Below are 25,581 nucleotides of genomic sequence, written 5' to 3' on the forward strand. Positions count from 1 at the left end.
GTAAGTTCACAGTACAGCTTAGAATAACCAAGACATGGCAGACATGGCAGCAAGAGAGGAGTAGAGAGCCTAGAAAAACCAGAGATGGTCTGGAAAAGACAAGTAAATAGGGAGGCACGGTGCTATGGTCTGAACGTTTGTGCCTTTTCCCCAGTACATAAGCTGAAGTCTCCACCTGCAGTCTGATGCAGTCTGAATTCTCATGATTGAAATTAGTGCTCATGTAAAAGAGACTCTAGACAGTTACTATTTCCCTTTCATCATGAGTGAACCCAGCAGGAAGACTCTGTCTGTGAAAAATCAGGGCCTCCCCAAACACCAGATCTGCTGGTACCTTGATCTTCGTCTTTTTTTTTTTTTTTTGGTTCTTTTTTTTGGAGCTGGGGACCGAACCCAGGGCCTTGTGCTTCCTAGGTAAGCGCTCTACCACTGAGCTAAATCCCCAGCCCCTTGATCTTGGGTTTAAAGAAATTTTAATCCAGCAACGTGGCTACCCTGGCAAGGGATCACATCCAAAGGTCTAGGTCTGATATAGACAAACTCTTAGTAAAGACTTTTAATTGCCCTGGATGAAGTATAGACACACCTTCAGTACACTTTAATCCCAAACAATGATGTCTAATTGAGGGACAGACAAAGTGACAGATCAGAGAAAGATTTGACAGAATGAGTCAGAGATAGGGTATACCCAACTCTCATGAGAACAGAAAGGAAAGAGAGGCTATTTAAGAGCAGTACAAGGAGAGAGGGAAGTTGAGTTCAGTTGATTTTCATGCAATTCCATTCAGTTTGTGCAGTCAGTGGGGTCAGAGTAGTTCAGTTTGTGGAGATCAGAGGTAGTCTTTCTAAGCAGGACAATTCAGTCAAAGGCCCAGAGAGAAGCCAGATTAAACCAGATTAGAGAGAAGTTTGAGTGAGCCCAAACAGCTGAGTTGAACTAGTCAGCCAGAGCTCAGAAAGAGCTATAAAGAGTGAACTTATTCAGTAGTGTCAGAGACTGAAACATTCTAGGCTTAAGTTAGCAGACAGAGGCTGGAAGCTGAAGCCTTTGAGGTCCTATCTTGAAAAAGATTATATTGTTCAGAGGCTAGAAGCTTCCAGACCTAGACCTACGGATAGTTAGAACATAGAAAGAAATGTGCTCAAGACCAGCTCTTATCTTATCCCTTCATCTGAGGAAATAAAAGACACATCTATATTTGGCTTGTAACCTCCAGAACTATGAGAAGTGAATGTCTGTGGTTTATAAGCCATGTAGTCAATGGTATTCTGTCACAATAGCCCAAGTTGGGGGGGGGGGAGAGAGAGAGACAGAGAGAGAGAGAGAGAGAGAGAGAGAGAGAGAGAGAGAGAGAGAGGGAGACAGAGAGAGACAGACAGAGAGAGAATGTTCTTGATGGGGACACATGTGCAGTCCTTCCCCAGTTGTGCTGCTTTTCCTGTAGACATTACAGACACCATGACCAAGGCCAGTCTTATAAAGACAACATTTAATTGGGACTGGCTTACAGGTTCAGAGGTTCAGTCCAGTATCGTCATGGCAGAAAGCATGGAAGGGTCCAGGCAGACATGGTGCTGAAAGAGTTCTGCATATTAATCAGAAGGCAGCCAAGAGGGGACTGTCTTCTCTAGGCAGTTAGGAGAAGGCTCTCTACACTGGGCAGAAATGAGCTTGAACACTAGCAAACCTCAAAACCTACCCCACAGTGGTATGCTTCCTCCAACAAAGACCCACCTCCTCTGATAAGGCCACATCTAATAGTGACACTTCCCATGGGCCAAGCGGATTCAAACCACCACAGACACCATTCTCACTAATGTCTGCCAGATGGGCTGAAGATGGTAGTTTTACTCCCATTGTACTTACTTTTCTCACTGCTACGACAATACCTGACAAGATCAACATAAGAGAAGAAAGGGTTATTTTGACTCTGTCTGAAGCAATGGTTCTCAACCCCTTAGGGAAATCTCACAACCACCTGATTGAACTGGGTCTCCCTCTAATTCCTTTCATAGCACGATATATCCCTCCTCTCCAGCACATCAGGATCTTCAAGGGAATAGTCTTTTGGCTTAGTGTCAGTCTTCCTCTCATGGGTTCCATACTGGAAGAGCTCATGCCCATTTGCTCACCAGTTAGTTGTCAGTCCTAGGAACGCTTCCAGCCAATAGTAGGAAAGTGGCTGACTCTTTGAACACTTATACCAATCATCCATAGTGGTCTCATGAAGCCATGCCTGTTGAGTTGGAACCATTTTTTACTCCTCCTGTCTTAGTTTCTGATAGCTGCTATAACACATGCCTACAAACTTGATAACTTTTATAAATCAAGACATTTGGGAGGAAGTATGAGATGGGGAACAGTCAGAGGGCAGACTGGGAGAGAGATAAAGACTGGAATGTAAAAAAGGATTAAAGAATAAAACAAATAAAATATAATAATATTTTCTAATACATACATACATATATACATACATACATAACATTTACTATCTCACAGTCAGTTCTGGAGGTCAGAAGACCTAAAATCAAAGACTGTGAACAGGCAAAGGAAAAATGGTCAATTGGCATACAGTATTAGTGCCATAGTGGAGGTATATTCTGATGGTCTACTGCATAGCACAGTGGGCATAGATAATAATAATGATGATAATAATAAATAATAATGCATTTTACATTTCAAAGGAGCTAAAGGGGACAGATTGTTTCAGGTACTATGGAGGTTGAGATAAGAAGCTCACTTGAATCCAGGAGTTCTAGGCTGGAGGACACTATGTCAATCGAGTGTCAGCACTATGTTTGGCATCCTGATGGTAACCTCCTGGGGAGGGGGAGCTACCAGGTTGCCTAAAGGGGTTGTGAACTAGCCCAGGTCAGAAATGGAGCAACTTAAAATAGATAAATATTTTGAGAGAATATTTTGAATGTTTTAACTAGAAAAATATTAAATTTCTGATTTGATCATTTCATGGTGTATATACATGCCAAAACATCACACTGTACCTATAATACACATAATTACAGTAATAAAAAAAAATGACCGAAAGCAAATTGGAAAAGGAGGGATTTAGTTCAGCTTACAACTATATCACTATAGGAAGCCAGGACAGGAATTCAAACAAGGCAAGAATCCGGAGGCCACAGAGGGGTGTTGCTTACTGGCTTCATGCTTGTGGCTCTTCAGCCTGCTTTCTTATACAAATGAGGACCATGGCCCCAGCCAAGAAAATGCCCCCAGGCTTGCCTATAGGCTAATCTGATGGAAGCATTTTCTCAGCTCACATTGTTTCCTCTCAGATGGTTCTAGTTTGTGTCATGTTGACAACTAAACAGTACAGGAAAGATCCACCTTTATGACCGCAGACTTCTTTCCCTTATTTTTTTAGAACTTTACTTCAACATAACTGTGCATAAGAAATGCATTCATGTTAGTTCATACAATGCAATTATGTTTAAGTTATTCTACACAATTTTGGCCAGAAACTTAGTACATGGTTTACTTTTTCTTTTTTTTTTTTTTTAAAGCTTTTTACTTTTATCTATCACAGATGTGTAAAAAGTCCTCCATCAAATGCTGCTGAAGAGAGCGGCAGAACCTTAAAACTGCAGCCTTCTTGAGGCTGCCTGTGTTCCTTTCAGACCAGCAGCACTCCAACAGCTACCACCACTGTCACAGCTCTCATCCTTGCTTTTCTTCCTCCCACTTATAAGGACGTAGAGTCCCTCCACATGATCCAGGAAAATCTTCCCATCTCCAAATCACCAACTTAATACCTGCCAAGTCTCCTGTCTCCTTAAGAGAATGCAGTGCCAGGTTTGCAGCATTAGAAAATGGATAGCTGGGAGAATTGGTGTGGCCTGAATGTTCCCATAGCCCACAGGCCAGTTCTTGGCTCGGAAATTTCATCTTCAGTACAATGGTGTTGCAAAGGATGGGCTCCGGGAAGTTCTTTGCCTCCAGTCCTGTGAATGGACTAACAATGTCAACATAAAAGAAGTGAGTGTACTCTCTTCCACTCTTCTGCCACGTCAGCACATTGTTTCTTTTTTCATCTTTCACCTTCTGCCACAGGAGCACTCAGCTCAGCAAGTTGGCTATTGTTTGCATAAGAAGTGCGTTGAAGACTTGGTTCCTAGGTTGATAAGTCCAGCCACTGACACAGCCATGAACTCTGCCTTCATCAGCGGATAAATCCATAGATGTATTCTCTACTTGATGGCATTATGGGAGAGCATGAAAACTAGGAGCTGAGCCCGAGGTGGAAGATGCAGATCGTTGGAAGTGTGTCTTAGGAGCTAGAGCTCGCCTCACATCCCTCATCCAGAATTTGCTTCCTAGATGCTATGATGTGAGCAGCTATCCTCTCTCATGACATTGCCGCTCTGTCTCAGGTCTGCAGCAAAGAAGGATGAACATACAGGCTGTCACCAGGAGCCAGACACCAGTGCTTTAATATTAGACTTCTCAGCCTCCAGAACTATAAAGAATACATTTCCATTATTTATACATTATCTGTTCCCACATAATTTATTATAGCAGCACATAATAGATTAAGACGGAAGAGAGACATTATTTAGTCTGTGACACACTCCATGTTCCGGAGGGTAGATTCTTTCTGTTTTCTGGAATATTTTCTGAATTTAGCTGCCATGTGTACTTCATATGCATAATGGTGCTGATTTACAACTGTCTTTTAGGCTCTCTTGTATGTTCTTTCCATTATTCCTTCCTTGAAAGTATGCGTATACTCTACAGTGAGCACATATAGCCTTCAGGTATAATCAGAACATCCTTCCAGACTTGTGCCCTCTTAACCACGCAGTGCTATGGGGTTGCTGTAGTCTTTCCCCTTCAAAACTCATGTTGAAATGTGGTCAATAACAAGCACTGAGAGGTGGTGGGGTAATTCTTATGGGACTGAATCCCAGTCTTAAAGAACGGGACTAGTTGTCTGGAGAGTGGGCTGCTATAAACCAAGGATGTCCTTGTTTTGCCTTTTCCTCAGGTACACATGCCCTTGTCCTTTCGCCTTCTGCTGTGTTATGATTCGGCACACCAGATAGCAAACAGACGTCAGCAGCACCTTCTTGGATGCTGCAGCTTCCAGCACTGTAAGCAGATTAAATCTCCATTCTTCCTAATTTACCCAGGCTTGGCTATTTTCTCATAGCAGCAGAAAATGAAGTAAAACAGGAAGACAGGCACAGAAGGGGAATGAGATCCAGTCAAGCAACTGAAGTGACCTTCTTGTGCACCTTTATAGCCCCGAGTTTCCCCTCCAAACTGTCATTTTCTCAGGGGGAAAAAACTGCCAAAGGTCTTAGGCTGCTGGATTTTTACCAGGAAAGTGTAGTTGAACCATTTTAGATGGTTACTCTCTGATTCTCAAAGTGCTGCCTATAGGCCAGAATGTGCATCCGCCTCACATCAGCCTGCATGGGAACGGCCAGCCTTAGCCATACTCTTGCTTCATGCCACAACCGCTGTAACACTTTCCTGACACTTCTCGAAATCAAATGGAAGGCACCACTTCTGATAACACTGAGTATACTGACTGGGAACAACTCTTGTTCCTAACAGACACACTGTAGACATTTGTGGAGGCAGAGACAGATGTGGCTTTCATTGCATACCCTCTCCTTCCAGTAACCAACTCTCAATGCCTTAACACTTGCTCTCCTCAAGAGGTTATCAGTTTGTGGATAATCTGAGCTTTACCTACCTGGTGAATATTTTACCCACAAAAGATTTTCTATGGTGAGAGAAAAAGCAGAATTATTTTCTACTCTCCTCCTATCTATAATTATTAAAGTAAAAACATTACTCTCAAGGAAAAACCCTAGATAGGGTATTTTGAGTCCTCTAATACAGAGAGGGGCATACCTATACTGTAATCTACTTTGGGCAGTTTAGACTCAGGAGGGAGTTGGAGAGCCGCTCATCTGCCTTCTCCCTTTGTAGATGATGATGAAATAGAAGCTTGTGCTGCTGAGTGCACACGTTAGGGCTGGTGCCAGCCTAGGTAGATCATAAAAAGTACTATCAAGAGTATGCCTATTTAGCCAGCGAGAATTACACAGAATAGACATATTCCTCACTCTCTTAAGGTTTTGGGATTACTTGGCTAACCAAAGTTTATTTGAAACCCTCCTAGAAAGAAAAGTTTGTCAAACGTTGTTTAAAAAAAAAGTTTATGGTCAAGGACTACACAATCAAATTACAAAAAAAAGTAAAAAGGGGACTGGAAAGATGGCTCAGTGGTTGAGGGAACCGGATGCTCTTCCATTTGCCTAGGTTTGATTCCCAGCACACAGAGGCGCTGTCACTGCACTCCCAGGGTTTCTGGATTCTGCCACGGGTTTCTGACCTCTGTAGGCAATGCACATACATTTTGCATAGATTTACATGTAGGCAAAACACCCATATATAATAATAAAATAAATATGTAAAATATAAAACATAAAATCAGAGGCCAGATTTAATGTTGCATGTCTTTAATTTCAGCATCCTAGAGCAGAGGCAGGTGGATCTCTGTGAGTTCAAAGCCAGCCTGGTCTACAGGGTGAGTTCAAGGCCAGCCAGGGCAACATAGACACTATCTCACCCCACTCTACCCCCAAATAAAAATAAAAATTAAAAAATAGGCTGGGCATGGTGGTATATCCCTTTAATCCCAGCACTCAGAAGGCAGAAGCAGAAGGATCTCTGTGAGTTTGAGGCCAGCCTGGTCTACATAGGGAATTCCAAGACAGCCAGAGCTAGGGGGAGAGAGAGAGAGAGAGAGAGAGAGAGAGAGAGAGAGAGAGAGAGAGAGAGAGAGAGAGACTCTGCATCAAAACAAACAAAACAACAAAATATAGACATCAAGTATCTTTTAAAAATTAAATAAATAAAAGTTCAGTGATAGTTCATCTTGGTTGCCAAGTTGATGGGATCCAGAATCACCTAGGAGACAAATCTCTGGGCATGCTTATGAAGGATTTCCTCAATTATGTCAATTGAGGTGGGAAGACTCACTTTAACTGTAGGAGACAGAATTTCATGGGCTGGGGTTCTGAACTGCATAAAAAAGAGAAAGCTAGATGGGCATCAACATTCATTGCTCTCTGCTTCCTGACTGTAGATGCATTTGTGACCAGCCATCTCCTGTTCTTGCCATTACCCCTTCCCTGCTGCCATAATAGTGCATCCCCTGCACTGTACATCAAAATAAGCCTTTCTCCCTTAAGTTGTGTTTGTCAGGTATTTTGCCACAGCAGGGAGACAAATAACTAATCCAATCTCTTAATGTTTTAGGCAAGTTTCCAAAGTAAAATGTTTAAAGGTCATTTGCCTTTATATGCAACCATTTTGATTCTTTTTGAGATGGGGTCTTGCTACATAGCCTAGGGTGGTCCTATGTCACCCAGACTGACCACAAACATTCAGCAATCCTCCTGCCTCACCCTGTGAATACAGAGATTATGGGCATATATTACCACATCTGGCATTCTTCTGATTATAAAATAAACTCTTAAAACAGACATTGTAAAATTTAATCTAGAATCGTCTTGTTAAATACCTAATCCTTGTTATACACTTTCAATTTAAATTAAATTAATTTAAAAATTAATCTTCAGGTTTTTCATTGCTCTGGCCCGATCATGACTTTTAGTAACTCAGAATTAACTGGAGAGTTCCCCAGAAGTCAGAAATTGTGTGATGAGGCTGCCTGCCAGACTACTACTGCCTTCAGCCTCTAGGGAATCTTGGATACTTATGCTTTGATTAATGAGAAAGCAGGTGGTTTACAAATATTTTCCATACAAGAACTGTTATGGCTTTTGTTTGTTTTACTTATTTAGTGTGTGTGTATATCCATCCGTCTGCTGTCTATCTGTCTTTCTGTTTATGATGTATGTGTGAACACATCTCAGGAGTCAGTTATTTCTGTCTACTTTGCTTTGGAGGAAGGACATCTCTGAATTTTTGTGTCACAGGTTTGCTGTCCTGCAAGCCTCTCAGCCATTCTTCTATCTTTGCCTCTCATCTCAAAACCCGCCTGCTAATTCCATGTGACTGGGGGCCTCTGGTTTGCAGTTGTGGGGGGTGTTATGGATAGAAAGGGCCACCAGAGAACAATGGAAGCACTGGAAACAACAGCTACTTTGCAATCTTGCCGAAGGTCAACCCTGTGTGTTTATTACAGGTTTTCTCACTGATGGTACACTTTTCTTTTTGACTGTGTTGACAACATGATCTGTAGGTTCATATTTGAAACTAGCTCAAACTACATATTTACTTTTTGTTATTGTATGCATCCCAGTAACTGCTTCTTTTCCTGCTGAGATGTTTAATGCCAGTGTGTGACTTAGCACTAAATAGGTGTGCTAGTTAATGCTTGCTTTCAAGTTCCTCCACGGAAAACTCTAAACCCAAGGCAACTTGGATTCTCTTCATTTGGAAATTCTTTTCAACATTTGATTCACTGCCTTTTATGTTTTTTAAGAGGGCATCAGACATTCCATAAAATGAACAGACAAGCTTTCAGCATTGGTATCATGAAAATGGATGCAATTGTTACTGTGGACCACAGATGGCAGACACTAAGGCAGGGCTAAGCAATCTTTTTAGTCTTGAAGCCACGTGGATACGACAATCCCTCCTGTGTCACATAGTAGGCAGACAGAATAACTGCTTTGGGACTGGAAAAGATATCATATGCTAAGGCTTAGTTACTTAAAATAGCAGTCTACGGCCTGACAGTCTCTTTTTAATGTATTTAGTAACCTCTTGTACTGCTTGAAATGAAATTTACAGGTGATACCAGATATCTCTGTACATAGTCGTAATAAATGGTATGATTTATAGAAAGGAGAAACAAAAGAAATGGCTAATAAAATGACATGCATTTCACAGTGCAAATCTTCAGGCGTGGCAACACCAGAGAACATAAGGAGGTATTCCAATGCTTTATCACAGCTTCACTATAACTGACAGCTCACGATGTAGACAGATGCAGGTGGGCCTCTATGGCAAGGTTGATCACACAAACACTACTGCCCCTGTTACTGAGATTTCCTGACATACTGAACAACTCTTGGAAAATTCTAACCAGAAGGAAGTGCAGAGTACCCTTCAATTTGTATGGTGTAGAATACTGAGTAGGTGGAATATTTCACCTGTATGAAAGTTTAGTAGGATGCTTTCCATTTTTAGACCTCATTTTTTAAATGTCAAATTTTTCTTCAGTTATTACTATTTTTAATCCCTTGCCTTTTATACCAGCATCTCCCAGAGACCCATTATGTACAGATCATATTTATATACATATAATATACATCATATATATATATATATATATATATATATATATATATATATATATATATATAGAGAGAGAGAGAGAGAGAGAGAGAGTCACATGCTAGCCTACACGCTCAGCCACTCACACATACACTCTTCCCGGAGGGGCCCGGCCACCTCAGAGCTTCACTCAGTCCCAACAAAAGGTTCTAGGTTCAGCAGGCAGTGGCGAGGTTTTGCTTTTGCTTCAAAACCAAAACAAAATCAAAGGGCCATATTCTCTGTGTGTATCCTTCCATTCCCCAAGACTCTAAAAACCCCTTCCCTAAAATATTCTAAATTTTTGTTTTCAGAGGTTTCTTCTCTGCTCTTCCAAGGCCTCAGTGGAGAATCCAGGCCTGTCCTGTAGCCTGGGCAGATCCGTGAGAGAAAGGTCCAGGTGGGCCAAAAGGGTCCCAGCATGTCCACAGTGGTCCAGCTGCCCTGTGACCTCTGGATGGGCAGTGTGGATAGCTATAGAGCCAAGGGCACCTGCCAGATAAGAAATGTGCTGTCTGTCTCTCTGCAAGGGGCTGGTCACCCACTCAGGCCACCTGGAGTACTGCCAAAGTGACAGTAACCTTGTCCACCAGAGATGATAACCACAGAGCAGATCTCCTTGCAGTGGGCATCACAGGCACAGGGCCGGCTCCAGACCCAGATGTCAGGGTCATTGGCCATCTTGTAGATGGACCCATCCTCCTCACTATGTTCCAGAGCTGTGACATCAGCAGGTGCTGGCTCCCACAGAGACAGCAGGGGCCCAGGGAGGTGGGCCATGTGGAGCGCAGGCAGTATTGAAGCAGGATGCCTTTTCTTGCAGTTCAACTCTCGAGCTGTGTGGCTGTCAGGCACAGGGACGGTTTCATGAGCCTGCCCATCTGTCTTGTCCTCCTCGGCCTGCAGTCCCTCAGCTCTTCCCGGTCACGCCGCAGGATGTCGGGTTGAGATGCTCATGGCCACAGCCAGGAAGGCCACAGGACCACAGTGACCATTAAGAGACACTATGCCTCTCCCTGTGATCTTGGGGATGCCCTCCAGTCGGGGCACGGGCAACAGGACAATGATACCCTGGTCAGTGCCTACCCACAGCAGACCCTGGCAGATGAGGAAGCTGGTGGCACACAGGTGTTTTTGACCTGGCAGGAGGAAGGTGGTTCCTGGTGGCAATGTTGATCTGAAAATGCTCCAGAGTCTCGCTGTGGAGGAGGCGGGCAGAAGAGGCAGAGAAGGCCATCCAGACATCACTACCCGCTTTCACCATGTGAGTGACACTCACCGCTTCATCCTGGTGTGCCTCGAAGCTTTGCTAGGGCTGGTGTTGAGGCAACTCTAGGGGGTCCCAGGTCCACAAATAGTATAGCCGTAAGTTTGTATGTCCATGGCCTTGCAAATCTGGATCGAGGGTACAATCCGGTTATTACTTTTTTGATGCTATCATAGATTTCTAAAATTCTTTCAAACTTGAATGGCATCACCTTTCATCTAGAAGCTACAATTTAAAATTACGAAAGAAATTACAGTCAGATGAGATGACCCAGGCCTATAAGTCCAGCCATGTGGGAGACAGAAGCAGGGTTGAGTTTGAAGCCAGCCTGGGCTACATAGTGAGTCCTCATCTCTCTGAGATTCTGCATGAATACATCACATCGTTCACAGATGACATGAATGTAGAGGTGCAAGTGTGTGAAGGAACAAAGGATAAGAGGGGAAAGGGGGAAGATGGCAGGGCCTGGGATGGGGGTTGTTCAAAGTACATTACTTGCATGAAAAAAGTCCTATGTAACCTAGTAATAAAAGTAAAAATTGAAAGGTTTTAGGTTTTTGTTTTTATTCACAATTAACAAAAACAACTTTATTTGTACAAGTCAAAAAATTGAAAACAACCAAAGCAATCCCCAAAGCTATACAAAATTGTTGTATCTACATCTTAATGGAATATGTTGCCTTTTTAAAATTCTTTTTGAGTTTCACATCATGCACACTAATCCCACTCATCTCCCTGTCCCTTCATATCCACCCTCAGCCCTTGCAACCTCCCCCCCCACAAAAAATTAAAACAAAGCATAGGAAACATCTCATGATGGAAGGTACAGTATGTCACAGTGTCTTACACTGTATCCTTCTGTCCACACATCTTTACTTGCAAAGGTTCATTGCAATCTGTTTCAGGCCTCTGGCTACTCCTCTCAGATACCCTGTTGCCGCCTGTGTCATGGAGATCCTGCAGCTTTTTTTTTTTTTTTTTTTTTTTTTTTTTTGAGCTAGGGACCGAACCCAGGGCCTTGCGCTTGCTAGGCAAACGCTCTACCACTGAGCTAAATCCCCAACCCCGATCCTGCAGCTTTGAATCTGCAGGACTGGCCATTTCACGTGCTCTAGCAGTTCATAGATGATGTAGATATTGAGCCAACTCAAGCCCTGCTTCTGGACCTGGGCGGTAGTTGAGTTAGCCAGCCTGCCAGTTCTCCCATGTACATACCACCAGGGCAAGCCCTGGCTAGCTCACCCAGTGGTGCAGCTGGCAAGGGGCAGGACCACCGCTCCTACTCTCATAGCCTCAGGGCCAGCTTACCTGCACACATACCACCAGGACTAGCTCTTCTGTGCTGCCCAGTTGAGGTACACTTTGCAGACTGTGGCAGCCAGTGAGGGACAGGAACAGCTCTCCAACCTGTCACCAGTGGCAAGGGGCAAGCGGCAGGGAGGGTATCTCTCCCCTGTGCCCACAACATCACCCAGCAGACAAGTGGTAGGGGCAGCTCTCCCACACCCCTGCTACCAGGGCCAGCCCTACTGTGCTGCTTAGATGAGGTGCAGGGTCTGCTCTCCTGAGTGTTGCAGCTAATGAGGGGCGGGGTCAGCTCTGTACGATCCTTGGATATCAACACGGTCCCAGGTGGCAGCACAGAGCAGGGATCCACAAGGTCTTTGGGGGTGATATGAGGAACCAGGTACTCGGACACAGACCCCTGCTGCTGCATAGCCCAGGGCACAGACAAGGCCCTCAGCAGCAGCATGGGCTGTGGCTTCACCACGGCCTCAGCTGGAAGGGCAGGCTACTCACAATGGACTGTTCCTCTCTGCCCTTGCCCCTCCAGTTCTCTCTCTCTGTAATTCTCAAACCACTCCACTTCTTTTTCTCTCCTGTCCACCACATACTTGCACATCATAGTGGCTCCCACTGCAGGCTGGCCATGCAGCAGGCAGGCAGGCCTCTGAGTGTCTTCACCTAACATGCTCTGTGTCATGGCGGTGGGCAAGTCTCTGGGTGTCTACAGCCCACTAGTGCCATGGGACAACTAGCTGGTCTCCGGGTGTTTTATGCTCTCCTCTGTTGCTTGGAATAGCAGTAGGCTGGCCTCTGGGTGACCTTCTTTCCCCTCCCCTCCGCCTCATTCTGTTTTTTGAGGTGGGAGTTCTCTGTATAGCCCTGTCTTTCCTGGAATTCCAGCTTGCAAACTATGAGAGCCATCTGTCTCTGCTCTGCCTCACGAGTGTTGGATTTAAAGGCATGCACCACCACTACCCAGATGTAGCAAGTTTTTAAAAGATATCTTTTATTTTTAGCTTCTGTGTATGTGGGAGAGGCATGTCCATGTGAGTGAATGGGGGCAGATGTCAGAGGGTTCAGATCTCCTTGGAGCAGGAATTACATGAAGCTGTTAAACCTGCTTAAATTGGTTAAACTTCAGTCCTGTAGAAATACAGTGAGCTGTCTTTACAACACCGTATTAAAGATAATTTTTGTAAAATTTTAAAACATATCATTGATAAAAGAATCCCTATTTGGGATTCACATTTCTTTGCATGTTTTTTTCATTTTATGTGTATGAGTGTTTTCCGTGCATGCCCATCTTGTACCACATGACTGCCTGATGCCTGTAGAGGCCAAAAGAAAGTACTGGATCCCTTGAAACTGGTGTCACAGATGGTTGGAAATTGCCATGTGGGTGCTGGGCATTGAACTTGGGTTCGCTGCCAGAGGAACAATGATCAGAACTGCTGAGCCAGCTCTCCGGTCCCATCCTTTGGATTAAGAAAATCATCTTTGATGTTACTGTCACACACACACACACACACACACACACACACACACACACACACAAGAATTCCCCAATATAAGTTTCTGTAGAATCATGGGGGGCAATAAACAAAATTAAATAGCACTTTTTGTTGATAATAGTTCTTAATGTTTTAGACATTAAAAGAATAGGTTAACGAATGAAGCCGGGAGAATAAAACTTTGCATATTTAATTTTAAAAAAATAATTTACTGAAAGAAAGTATCACACAGGGGTAGATGCTGACATTATTGTTTTGCTTCAACTTCACACTTACTCTGTTTAGTTGTAATTTTCAAACATCTTTAATACTCTGGAACTTTTTTTTCTAATGTGGGATATGGGGCCTGGAACTTGTACATACTGGGCAATTACTGTAGTACTGAACCACCTTTTTTGTACTGTTGTAACATTGCCTTGATTTCTTACTTATCAGTGCTGTGTATCTCACCTTCCAGAGTCTAAGCTCCTCACACACAGGTGTCTGTTCATCTTCAGTCCCCTCGATGCCCTACACAGAGCAAGCACACACACACACACACACACACACACACACACACACACACAAGTATGTATATGTATATAGTATATATCTGAAATATATATGGAATGTGTATGTGTATATATGGAAGCAAGGGATAAAACCATTATCTAAAGACAAATATTGAGAAAGAACAGTGAGGAAATATGCTGTAATACAAAATTATGCTAAGCTTTATTTATAATAGATATTAAGATGATGATATTGGAGCTAGAGAGCTAGCTCAGTAATTAAGAGCAGGTCTTGCCCTTGCAGAGGACCCAGGCTTGGTTCCCAGCACCCACACAGTGACTCATAGTGTCTGTAATTCTAGTTCCAGGAGATCAAATGCCTTCTTATGACCTCTAAGGGCACCAGACACACATATGATACACATACATACATGTGGGCAAAACAGTCTCAAAAGAAAACAGAGCAGGAGAGGGAAGAAGGGAGGAAGAGGGAAAGAGGAAAGGAAGGGAATAGGGAGAAGGAGGAAGGAAGTAAATTCCAGCTAGTCATGACATACTCCTATAATCGCATACTCAGGAGGGTGGGCTAGGGAGGTAACAGATCTGAGGCCTCTGGTCTATAGTCAACTATCAGAAAAAAATACCAGGGGTTGGGGATTTAGCTCAGTGGTAGAGAGCTTGCCTAGCAAGCGCAAGGCCCTGGGTTCGGTCCCCAGCTCCGAAAAAAAGAAAGAAAGAAAGAAAGAAAGAAAGAAAGAAAGAAAGAAAGAAAGAAAGAAAGAAAGAAAGAAAGAAAGAAAGGAAAAAAAGAAAGGAAAAAAAGAAAGGAAAAAAATACCAAGAGTCCAAATTAGAATCCTTCCTAATATATTTAAAATATCTCACTACTGATATTTAACTTGTATTAAATATTTAGCAAATAGCCTGCAGTGGTGACTTACACAAGAAATGTCCCCCACAGTCTTGAGGAACACTTGGTCCTCGGTTGGTAGCTCTGTGTGGGGAGAGGTGTGCAACCTTGCTGGGATCAAAGACTTCATGCCACTTGTGCCCTGTTCTCCTGCTCTGGACACTATGATTGTCCACTCTTCAACCATGCTTCCCCTCCAAGATAGACTTTAACCCTCTGGAATCACAACTCAAATCAACTCTTCCTCCTAGAAATCACCTTGGTCATGATGTTTTATCAAAACAACAGAAACGTGACAACTCACTTGCTGTGGCCCAGGTATCATTCTGGTACCAGAGCAAACATCTAATATGATAAAATCAGAGATCTGGGAACGTTTCTTACAATACAAGAGTTTTAAAACTTTGTACCAAAGTTATGGAAGGGCCATATGTATGTTGAATGTTTTTGGTAATATGATATAATATTGACATCTACAAAGTTTATGCTAAAGAACCATGCAACTGAGCTACAAAAAATTCTTATAATGTTTAAATACGTTTATACAACTTTTGTACTGGGCTCTCCTTGGTAGCATATGGCCCAAGAGCTGCTGGCTGGAGAACACCTGACTGGAAAGTTAGAGCCATTCAGCAAGGGAAGAGAATGGGTTTAAAACAATGGATAAACATTGGAGGATGTCTTAGCTTGAGTTCTTCTGGAAGTAAAAGCTGTAATAAACACCTAAGGGTGAGTAGTTTCTTTGGAAGACGTTTGTAAATATTAGCAGGGCAGTGGGAGAGTGAGACAAGGAATAGAAGGGAAAGACACCACTTCAGTGTTTGTTGTGTTGTAAGCTACCACTGTGATAAAGTGCAGCTCACGTTGGGAAGCTCCAGGTGACAAATTAGAACCATACCTAAGAAGAGAGTCATTGTCTGAGGCCTGCTCCCTAGTGTCTACAGTCAATCAGGGCTAAAAAGTTTGTTTCTTGATTGTTGGAGCTTGAGTTAGTCTGAACCAACATACTAAAGGTTTTAGTTTGAGGGGACAGGCTTGAGTTTCTTTTGGTGCCTTACTTTTTCCTTCCTTCCTTCCCTCCTTTCTTCCTTCCTCTCTCTCTCTCTCTCTCTCTCTCTCTCTCTCTCTCTCTCTCTCTCTCTCTCTCTCTCTCCTTTATCTGTCTGTCTTCCTTCTTTTCTATTTTCTGCATGTGTGCATGTGTGTATGTGGATATCAGTAAACAACCTTGGGTGTCATTCTTCAGGAGCCACCCATCTGGCTCTTCGAGATAAGGTCTCTCACTGGTGCTCACAAGTCAGGCTCAGCAGGCTGGCCAGCGAGCAACAGAGATCCTCTTGCCTCTGCTTGCCCTGTGCTGGGATGGCAAGCATGTGCCACCACACCTAGCGTTTGCACATAGGGTCTGGGATTTGAACTCAGGTCCTTCTGTTTGCATTGCACGCACTTTATGAACTGAGCCCTGGTGCTTTTTTAAAAAAATGGTTTCCATGACTCATGTTTGAGATTGAACTTCCTTAAAGGGGACTGGTAGTGGCCAGTGCATGTAAAACTCAGGAGACCAGGGCTGGAAGACTGAGAATGCAGGTCAGCCTGGACTTCATAGTGAGACCCAGTGTCCAAAAAGCAAAGCAAACCAAAAGCTGTCTTCTTACTACAGTCCCCTCTTACACGGTACTCACTGTTCTTGCCTCTGTACACACAGAGGCTGGGCCTGTGCTACAGGTAACACAGGCTTCTCTTCAGCTTTTTCCTGGAGGTTACGCACAGTATCAGGGTGAGGCCATTAGTGACAACGAAGCTTCTTCTGACTTGCCTTGGTAAGTGCCATTTGCAGTTCTGTCTGTGTATTTGTTGAGACAGGCTGTTGTATGGCTTTGAACTTGAACTCACTGTATAACAAAAGGTGATCTTGAACTTTTGGTCCTCCTTACTCCACCTCCTGAATGCTGGAATTCTGGCCTGTATCCCCACCTTATGTTTTAATGGTATCTGTTCTTTGTGGATGAGGATCAGGAAACAAAGAAAATATGCCCTGAGCTGCTGTTATAGCAGGAGTGTCTGGTGCCCTTATTTATTTTTTGTCTGTCTGTTTAGTTTAGTTTAGTTTAGTTTTGTTATGATACAGGGTTTTCCTGTACACTCCTGGCTGTACTGGAACTCACTTTGTAGACCAAGCTGTCCTGGAACTCATAACAATTAACCTGCTTCTGCCTCCTCAATGCTGGGATTAAGAGTGTGCACTGTAATCGGCCACTCAACATGCCTGGTGCCTTCAGAATATTTCTAGAACAGTCCTGTCCAGTTTTATATTTGTTCGATGTGTTCCTTGGACAGGGAACAAAAGACTAAGTGCTGTTAGTCACTCTGGAATGGAAACTTGTGGTTTGTGTTCCCAGAGGACTTTGTCTCCTACTCTCGTCCCCCTCCCCTTCTCATGCTGCCTCCTCTATTGAGATGAGGTATTCTTTCCTATGCAATTTTCAAAGTCCAAGAGGTAATTGCTGAGTTCGTTGCGCACAGTTTATGGCATGCAAATGCTTGGCAAAGGAAACAGCCACAAAGCTGATGCCATCTTAGCCTTTCTGTGCGGTTTGGTAATAAGAGGTCAAACTACTGTCTCATGTAGTGCTGGGAGAGCGTGGGCGAGCTCTCCACACATCTGTACCATGTGTGGCTTGGAAGGAATGGGAAGGTACACCCTCTGGGTGCCAGGAGGCTCTGACATGGGCTATTTTTCAGCCTTTCCTATCTGTCCCGTCACCTGGAACCGAGGCGTTCCCGTGAATTCTCATCAGTTTTTCTTTTGGTAAACAGGGCCGCACTAGGCAGTTCAGGTTGCCTTCAACCCCGTGATCTTCCTGTTTCAACTTTTCCAGTGCTGACATCACAGTCGTACACCTCTATGCTTGGCCTTATGAGGATTTTCAAAGGCAGCCCTTCCTCCAGGAACATACAGCCCAGTGACGGGGCCTCCAGATCGACATGAGTTAGATTTCAAGTGTCTGTGTGCAGGTCACACCTACATACTGCACACAGAGGCTTCTTGGGAGGTAAACAATCAAGTTAAACAAAAGAGAGGACCAGAGAAAAGTCTCAAAGTGAGGCACATGTTTTTCTTCCAGGGGACCTGGGTGCAAGTCTACATCAGGTGCCTTGCAATCACTTGTAACCCCATCTTCTGGGGTATCCCACACTTCTGCCTTCTGCGGACAAAATGCATTCACATGCACATACCAGCCCCCACCCTACTATGTATATGAACATAACTAAAAACATAGCTTAAGGGCGGAAGGATAGCCAGATCTGCATTAGTACAGAGAGGGTGTGTGGTTTGCACGGAAAGCCCAGGTGCCTTCTGGGTAGAAGGTAGGACAGACTCCTATTCTGCAATTCAGCTACCTAATACAGGGCTATAGATAAGGAGAGAAGCCTCAGAGCAAGAGAAGATGACCCCTGTACTGGGTAGGGCTGTTGAGAAAGAGCTTGCCCATCTGGGCCTAGAACACAGCAGATAGACACTACACACAAGCTAAGTTTTCTTGATAGCAAATCTCCTCCCTCAGAAAGAAGTTGTGTAAGCAAATCAAGAACATGCTCTGTCATCATCTGGCTCCAGCATTACTGCCTGCAGATGTAATCTGGGGATGACACTGCTATAACCATTGGCTTTGGAATTACTCAAGAGCTGTCGTAACCTGTACTTACGAATGGAAGCTTCCTATCTTGCCTCTTAGCTCACTTCAATAAACAGGTTTTGAATTCACCTCACACAACCACATATAATTGGTGGAACTTGAATTACACAGCTGCAATGGAGTCTGGGAAATGTAGTTTTTCTATTTCTGGACTCTGCTATGTACATCAAAGTACACTGTAAGGAGGTGAGAATAGTTACTGAACACTCATTTTTACCACATTGCCAGTTAGAAATCTGCCTGTGACTGTCTATCTGGATAGCACTACTGAAGGACAAAGGTCTGGATCTAAGATACAGGGGACAGCAGCAATGATTTTTGCTGTGATTTAAATGTGGCTTGTCCCAATTTTCCCAATTTCAACACATCTCCTAAATGATTTTAGGGTTCCCATTTCTAAGTAGGGAATGTTTTGGGAGCCTTAAAGTCTGTGACTGATACCTTGCTCCTTAATAAAATTTCCATCTGACAGTGTGTGGACATTCTGATTTACTCCAAAGATTAGACCAGTACAAACTGTTGGGAGGAATAATTATCTCTTGAATGAGATAGTATACTCCAGCCCGAAGGAAGCCCACCGTCAGTGCAGTCTCTTACAGAGCTTCCGTCACATAGCACTGAAGAGCCTGCCTGTTTTTCTCAGAAAAGCATAAAGTTCCCCTTTCATTACTTTCTATTCATTTCCCAACCCTGCTTCCCCTAGCTCTTTTAGCTTCCTCATTTTCCTCTGAAGCTGCCCCTCCTTTTGACCATGTGGCTGCTGGTCTACCTTGTGGCTACTGTCAAAGGAACGTGGCTTCCTCTCATCCAAGATATACAGCTTGCCTATCCTGTTGTTTTTTTCTATTAAACTATACAAAAATATATCCTCAATCTTCCTCATGAGTCTGCTTTTACACATTTCATTAATGAGACTGAGACCTGAAAGAGACAACTGGGATTTCCTTGTTAACATATTCCAGCCAATGTGGGGCTTGGCCAGCTTTCTGGTAACAGCCAAGTGTTCATATTCAAGAAGCTTGTTCTTCCAAGGGGTAGTGTTGAAGTGGTCGTGTATTTAGAGACAAGGCTTCTGAAAGTGATGAGATCATTGGGGGCACTACTCCTAGAAGAGATTAATGCTGGTCTTATGGAGTAAGTTAGTTTGGGGAAACTTAGTTTTATTTCAAATAGAAAGAAGGAAATCCTGGGCCCCAAATCACTCTCTGGCTTCCTGTGATTCCCCCCTTTACATGTATTCGCATCATGATACTATCTGTGTACTATGCTATGATACAGTAAGGCCAGTCCTAGAGCCAACCAGAAGTTCTTAGACCTCTAAAAGTGTGAGCTACAGCAACCTCTGTTCTTTATAAATTATTCAGTTTCAGGTATTTTGTTATACCAACAGAAAACAGGCCAATACACACCTTCTAAACTGTGACCTCTAGGTTCCCAGGTGAACTTGAAGATAACACAAAATCTTTGTAACCTCATTCCACTGTGGTCATTTTCTGTGGACTGAAAACAAAATGGCACCTTCCACATGTGTTTCTAGTATGTTGTCTATCTTTCGAACATGGAAGCAATTATGATCAAAAATACAAATCATGGTTATAGAGAGATAACTCAGAGATTAAGGCAATTTGCTCTTGCAGAGGACCTGGATTTGGTTCTCAGCATTTCTGTAGCAGCTCACGACCATCTGTAACTAGTTTCCATGGGCACCAGGCACATACCTAATACGCATACGTACATGCAGACAAAATACTCAGCATATATAAAAGCAATATTAAAATAAATATTTAAAACCACAAATCACTTTTTAAAAGCTTCCTTAGACCCAGCTTGTCACCCACAAACTCTTCTATTCTGCCACTATGAGAATTCTGTCTCCTTCCCCTCTGGCTCATTCTTACTCCTCCTATGCCAGAAGTCCCATGACCTGAAGTGGGGGAAGGATTATTCTCTGTAGTAACTTCAAGTTAGCAGAAAGAACTCTTTTCTAATCCCTTGCAATATCTTGGGAAGTTATCACAAGGATAATACCATAACATGAATGAAAGCTAACTTTTAGGGGCTTACTTTGTGCCAGGCATCATGAGGTGCACACATTTTACAGAGGCAGGTGCTGGGGCATAGAAAGGTTGTTTAACCCATCTGGGATCACTTTCTAGACAGCAGTCTAGTTTCAAACTCCATGTTCATAGTCAACACTCATTCTTCTCACCTTGTTACTGCACTGCTCACCATCTATCCATGTTGATTTATACTTATATTTTTATTTTAATTGTGCATCTGTTTTTTTCTCCATAAATGACAAATGTCTTTGTGTGGTGCTAAAATAAAAAGAAGTTTTCCTCCCTACTCAGCACATTAAGAATTCTGGGACCAAACTTTTCAAATTCTGGGACCAATCTTTCCTTCTCTCATCCTCTACTGTCTGTTAACATGGGGATGATTTTCTCCTTCAACAGAGAATACTAGACTAAATTACAGAGCAGGCTAAGAAATTGCTACCCTCAGCTCCCTTCTTTGCCTGTTTTCTCTAAAATAGGTTCTTTCTGTTGGTTATATAAATATAAGACAGAACCCACCAGTGCTTTGATATCACGTGGGGGAAATGTATCATCAACTTTGAGCTCTGCTGGAGCAGAACTGCTGGCCAGGATCCACTGGCATGCCTTGTGAGAGGATGGGGCTTCTGGAAATTCCAGCTCATGTATCAGGATTCCCATGAGAACTCCCAGGAGAACACTGAGGAGTACTTGATCATTTCCTGATAATCAGGAGGTAAGCCCTGTGTCTCTGTCTTCATTGTTTATTACTCTTACACACTTTTGTCCATGTTTCCTGTATTTTGGTGCCTCCAGAGGCTCTACTTTTTTTTTTGGTTCTTTTTTTCGGAGCTGGGGACCGAACCCAGGGCCTTGCACTTCCTAGGCAAGCGCTCTACCACTGAGCTAAATCCCCAACCCCAGAGGCTCTACTTTTATGTGCTAAGTGCCTCACATCCTGGACACCCTTTCAAAGGTTTGTGTTCTCTGTAGGACATACCGGACAGGTATTCGACTTTCATGACTCACTGTTGTTTTAAAACAACTTAATTCTTATTAAGCTAAATGGCACAGGGATGTGCTTACAACATCACTGTGCAGGCCTTATAAGGAAAACAAAAGAAAAAATGCATGGGTCATACTGATGTTATGGAGTCACTGAGAGGTGACATTTAACACTCAGCTAATGTTAGCATTGAGCAACATCCCAGCAAGAAAACAAGAGTCTAAGTTGGAATCACTTGGGTATTTAAAAGAATCTTGATGCCCATTCTTTTATAGAAGGCTCACTCAACAGCTCTAGAGTGGGTCCAGGCATGATTATATTTTTAGGTCTCTAAGGATTTCAACATGCCACTACCTTGGGAATGATCACTAGTTTTGAACACCTGGCCTTTGTTTACAACTGCTTAGCTGGCCCTCTATTCCAATCTTTGTCAGATTGGGCTGTGGAATACCACTAGTTGCCTGGAACAAACCCTCAACCAGACCAGCACAATTCCACCCTCCCTTTGCCTCTCAGTTATTGAAACAATGTACAAGGTAAGGTTGACACTCAGGTGGACCTCACAGCCGGGCATTGAAAGCAAGAGAGTTGAGGCACAGAGCACAGAGAGATCTCGATTCACATTCAGTGCTAAGCTGTGTCATAGCCACTGGCCCTGCTCCAAAAATGTCAGATAGTAGATTCGCCAATCTGATACATTGTCAACTGATGCTCAAATGAAAACATTCCTGGTAAGCAGGGGCCTGAAATTCCAGCTGTGTTGTTTCTGGAGCTGGGTGCTCATAACATGGTATGGCCACTTTATGAGGTATGGCCACCCACACATTTAGGAAGGATGTGCTTGCCCACATATTTTACTAAAAAGTTTTTTCTTTTATTTTGTGTTTTGCCTGCATGTTTGTCTGTGTAACACACACAAATAATCCCCATAGAGGGGCACGACATATCCCCATATTACATTAATCATTTTAGATGGAAAGTACACAAAGTGACAAATGGGATGTCAGGCATTTGCTAATATTTGTTTGCTTGTGGCCAATAGGCAGAACGTAGTCAAAATAGCCTTGCTGAGACATATCATAAGGCACAGCATTCACCTACCTATAATATATGACTTGCTCTTTTCTTAGTATCTTCATAGACTTGAGCAACCCCTCACCATAATCCAATTTCAGAACATATTTATCACTCCAAAGAGAATCTGTTGTGTTGATTATTAGTTACCTCATTCTCCCAACTCTCTATCCCTGATGGCCACTAATTTACTCTCCGTCTCTGTCTAATCTGGATATAATGGATTATAATTTATTCACTCATCCTCTCCCACTGAAATCCTTTCCATGAACTTTTCCTCCTCCTACTTTGATATCTTGGTGACCTGCTGAGTTTATTAAGGTTGCTCATGTGAGCATGAATGAGAGACTACTGACTGGAACATAGGATCCCGGGCCCCCAGTTGACAGATCTACAACATAGGGCTCAAGGAATATTGCTGAATAGGAGACAGAAAGATATGAGTCAGAAATATGCTGGAGGATCGACTAATTGCTTATCCAGTATCAAACAGGCAGCCCTGAAAACATATATTTACAAGCAATGATGAATGGACTCAGCAGGGTATATTTATATATTTATGTATATGTGATTGTATATAATCAACAATAATTTTTAAAAAATAAGCCATGAATTTGAAAAGGAGTGGGAAAGATGTAGGAGAGGTTGGAGGTAGTAGGGGATATTTGGGGTTTTTTTTAAGTAAGTTGTGGGGCTAGAGCAGTTAAGAGCAATGTATATTCTTCCAAAGGACCCAAGTTCAAATCCCACCACCCACATGATGGCTCACAAACCATCTGTACCTCCAGTTCCAAGGGATCTGACCCCTTATTCTGACATCTAAAGAGACTGCATACACATGATATACAGACATGATATGCAAACAAAACAGCCATACACATAGAAATAAATAAATCTAAAAAAGTAAGCTTCTGAATACATTTTTTTTCTTTTTCTTTTTTTCAGAGCTGAGGACCAAACCCAGGGCCTTGCATTTGCTAGGCAAGCGCTCTACCACTGAGCTAAATTCCCAACCCCCTGAATACATTTTTTAAAAGAAGAAAGAAAACAACACGTTCTCTCCTACCAACCATTAACTGCTAGTTTTTCCACAGGGGTGGGTATGGCCTCAGGAGCCTGCCTCCTTACCCTTCCATGGCAGAATGTTGACAGGCCCAATCTTGTGTATGTTTTATGCAGGAAATCATAGATACAGTGAGTTTGTGTGCACAATGACCATGTCATTTATTCTTATAAATGCAACCTTCTTTTATGGGTCTGGAGTCTTTCCTTTAACATAAAGTTTTGAAAGTCATCCACATTGTAGCATACATTAATCTCAAGCAATATCTGCTTGTGTGCATGCAGAACATTTTGCTTATCCATTCACCAGTTAATGGACATTTCTTTTGCTTCCACTTTGGGGCTATTATAAATAATGCTAGTATCAACATTCACATGTGAATTTTTGTACAGATGACTGCTTTTGTGCGTCTTTGGTATATACCTAAGAGTGTAACTGCTGGATCATGTAATAACTATGTTTAACTTTTTGAGGAATGGCCACACTGTTTTCCAAAGCACCTGCACTATTTTTACATGCACTTTCCTTGAGTGTATGAGCGCACCACGTCCTCACCAGTACATGCTACCCTTGGTACTTTTAGTATAGTTATTCTAATTGATGTGAAATGTCTCATTCTGGGTTTTATTTTGAAATTTCCCTTTTCTATACATGATTTTATTTATTGTGTATATTTAAGGTATACAGCAATGTGTTGCTTTTTAAGTAGTTATGACACAATTTAATTTGAGCTATTCTTTGATCCATATGGCATTTCTTTTTTAATTTCTTTTAATTGGTTTTGATTGGAGGGAGAACATGTGCACAGAAGTGTGGGTGCCCACAGAAACCAGGGGTGTAAGATCCCCAGGAGCTGTAATTACAGATAGTGTTGTGAGCCATCTGATGTGGATGATAGGAACTGAACTTGAGTCTTTTGAAGGAGCAGTGTTCTGGCTATTTTTATGTCACCTTTATACAAGCTAGAGTCACCAGAGGTGAGGGAGACTCACTTGAGAAAATGCTTCCATGACATCTGGCTGTAAGGCATTTTCTTTTCTTTTCTTTTTTTCTGTCAGTTTTTGACTTTATTGTCATTGTCGTCGTCTCAGGCCTTGACTGCATACTTGCGCAGTGGGTACAGCCGCTCCTTCCGCTGTTGCTTCTTGGTCTTCAGCTTCTCTTCATGCCTGGTAAGCCGTCGGCGCATGGCTCTTGTCTTCTTGGGTCGCAGGTACAGGGGCTTGTACTTCTTTCCCTTGAAGAATTTCCTGAGGTTTTCCTTTTGAGTCTGATTAATGACAGTGAGGACACCGGCGATGGATTTGCGTACGACTCATATCTTGGAGAGCTTGGACGCGGCGCCGCCTGTCACTTTGGCCACGCGAAGCTGGGACAGTTCCACCTTCAGATCATCCAGTTGTTTCAACAGCTCCTCCTTCTTTTTGCCGGGCAGGTCCCAAGCATTAATCTTGGCCATTGCAGCGTTGTTTAGGATGAGGCTGCCCGGTTCAAGAGCTGTAAGGCATTTTCTTTTCTTTTCTTTTCTTTTTTTTTCCATCTTTATTAACTTGAGTATTTCTTATTTACATTTCGATTGTTATTCCCCTTCCCAGTTTCCCAGCCAACATCCCCCAAACCCCTCCCCCTCCCCTTCTATATGGGTGTTCCCCTCCCAACCCTCCCCCCATTGCCGCCCTCCCCTCATAGTCTAGTTCACTGGGGGTTCAGTCTTAGCAGGACCCAGGGCTTCCCCTTCCACTGGTGCTCTTACTAGGATATTCATTGCTACCTATGGGGTCAGAGTCCAGGGTCAGTCCATGTATAGTCTTTAGGTAGTGGCTTAGTCCCTGGAAGCTCTGGTTGCTTGGCATTGTTGTACTTTTGGGGTCTCGAGCCCCTTCAAGCTCTTTCAGTGTAAGGCATTTTCTTAA

General features: G+C 43.1%; 1 pseudogene; it reads right to left on the bottom strand.

The window, feature by feature from the left end:
* Positions 1 to 24,727: 24,727 nt before the first annotated feature.
* Positions 24,728 to 25,128, bottom strand: LOC147998240 (large ribosomal subunit protein uL29 pseudogene; annotated as a pseudogene).
* Between the last annotated feature and the right edge of the window lie 453 nt (positions 25,129 to 25,581).

The sequence above is a fragment of the Rattus norvegicus genome, chromosome X, assembly GCF_021556685.1.
Source record: "Rattus norvegicus strain SHRSP/BbbUtx chromosome X, alternate assembly SHRSP_T2T, whole genome shotgun sequence".
Lineage (NCBI taxonomy): Eukaryota > Metazoa > Chordata > Mammalia > Rodentia > Muridae > Rattus > Rattus norvegicus.